The sequence below is a fragment of the Gracilinanus agilis genome, chromosome 2 (assembly GCF_016433145.1).
Source record: "Gracilinanus agilis isolate LMUSP501 chromosome 2, AgileGrace, whole genome shotgun sequence".
NCBI classification, from domain to species: domain Eukaryota; kingdom Metazoa; phylum Chordata; class Mammalia; order Didelphimorphia; family Didelphidae; genus Gracilinanus; species Gracilinanus agilis.
Window position 1 is genome coordinate 143,197,384 of NC_058131.1, and position 2,193 is coordinate 143,199,576.

Sequence of the window (2,193 nt, forward strand, 5' to 3'; positions counted from 1 at the left end):
TCCCATTCACATTCAGAGTTATAATCATCAGTTGTGCATTTGCTGACATTTTCGAATCCTCCCCTATTCCTACCCCCTTTTTCCTTATACTTTTTCCTTTTAAACCAGTGGTTTGCAATAGCCACTATCCCTTGTCCCCTCCCTTGATTAACTTCCCTTTCTACCCCCTCCCTTATTTTTCCCCCTCTTTTTGTTTTTAAAGGCCTTATGAATTCCATCCCCCTTCTCCCCTCCCTTTTTTTGACCTCCCCACTCCCCTGCTCCCCTTGGTTTATCCCTTCTAACTTTCTCAGAAGGGTTAGATAAGAGTTTTATGTCCCAATGGATAGTATAGCTACTCTTCCTTCTCCGGGTTGATTACACTGAAAAATATGGAACGCTTCACGAATTTGCGTGTCATCCTTGCGCAGGGGCCATGCTAATCTTCTCTGTATCATTCCAATTTTAGTATATGTGCTGCTGAAGCAAGCACCAAATCCTTTATTCTGCAAATAAGGAAACCTAATCTCTTATCATTGCAAAATACTCCCTTGATTCAAACTCATTTCCAGCACTTTCTCTTCTTCCTTTTAGCTCCTACCTACTCTTACTAAATTTAAGCTGTTTTCCAGCTCACTTTGCTGCCGTATCCAACAATATTTCACTTATTTCCATGTCTTTCTAAATACTCCAGACCTGTCATGGAATTGCAATTACTTGAGTCCCTTTTTATCTACAGACATTGGTGAGGAGTAGAATTCATAGCCTTCCTGAATAAGGAGAAACATCTCCATCTTTCTCTTTGTTCTAGACCTGCAGCATCTCCAACACCTAATGTTATTTTTTAAAGTTCGCTTGTGAAAGAGACTCACTATCATATTTAATCACTTCCAGGCAGGAATTCTTACTAGAACTAAGCTAAATTATTCATGCTACACATTTAGTTCTTTTCTTCTTAACTAGGCAGTGCTGGTAAAGCTGAGGATCAGTGTACTCCCTATACTAACTAGTGGAACACAATACCAATAAAAAAAAATCACTCCTTAATTAAATCTGAAATAAATACTTCTTTTTTTAGCTTTTGGACTTACTTCATGTATTTTCTTTGTCTATTTGTTGATATTCATGTCTCTTCTGTTCATAAAGCACCTTAAAATGGCTTCTGCAAAGAAAGCAAAGTTGTAGGGAACCAGTAGGTATGAATATTGCTAGGGGACAGTGTTTTGAGGGAAGTAGCTTGAAATCTACATCAATGAAATATTTCATGGTCTTTGTTTTGTTAACATTCATTTATTTATTCACTATCTGATGACTGTTAGAGACTCTCTAGGCACAGTGCGATGCATAAAGGTGAATTAGATATAGGCTCTGCCCACAATAAGTTTACTATCTAGTAGGAAAGATAATTTGTTCAATAAATGTAAAAAAATAATATATTGTCAACATCTCTGACAGTGATCTAGCACATACAACACTGCAGGGTACACTCCTTAGCAGAATCAAAACCACACACACATACATCAGTCCCCTGGACCATGTGGAAGAAGACTATACATATAACAATAGTGTACGGTGATAAGCACAATTCAGTAGGGTTTCTATATTTATTAACAAAGCCTAGAGAGTTAATTATCTGTTTATTCATTTCAGAGCAAAATTGTATGAACCAGTATATGTGTCCTACTTATTTCTATTTATCATCCTCTCATATCTGACTTCCTCAGTTTGCTGAGGTTACCCTGTGTTTTGGCACAGAATCTGATTTCTATTGTCTGACAGTACTCAGGACCCAAATACAATGTCCCTACAGTGAAGGGGCTTTTTTTCTCTTGATATGAGAATCCTGACTAAGGATATAGATGTCAGTTTATCTGAATTTCCCAGGTACCTCTGTCATAATTTGGAGTGTTCATGACCTTTGGTGGATGGGCTCATAATTTGTTATAAGGCTTAGCTCAGAGACTTTTAATTCAAAGGAACCTTAAATTGAGGTTTAACACAAAATAAGAGTAGACCAGGGATCTAGTTGAATTGAATGTGACAAATGTAACAAATATAATTTGGTTCGATATCCTGGAGCCAGGATCTGCCTAGCATTCTAGGAGTACTTTGAGGGATTGTGAATGTTTTCTCTGATGCGATTGGCTCAAGTCCATGTGCTTTCCCAATAGTTAGGTACCAGTGACTAGCCCCCCAGTTCCATTTAACCTCTTA

The 2,193-nt window shown here is 37.7% G+C and overlaps 1 non-coding gene across 1 annotated transcript; it reads right to left on the reverse strand.

Moving 5' to 3' along the window:
* Positions 1 to 365: 365 nt before the first annotated feature.
* On the reverse strand, positions 366 to 472 carry LOC123238295. Its single transcript, XR_006505498.1, has one exon. It is a non-coding gene; the product is annotated as a U6 spliceosomal RNA (small nuclear RNA).
* Positions 473 to 2,193: the final 1,721 nt, after the last annotated feature.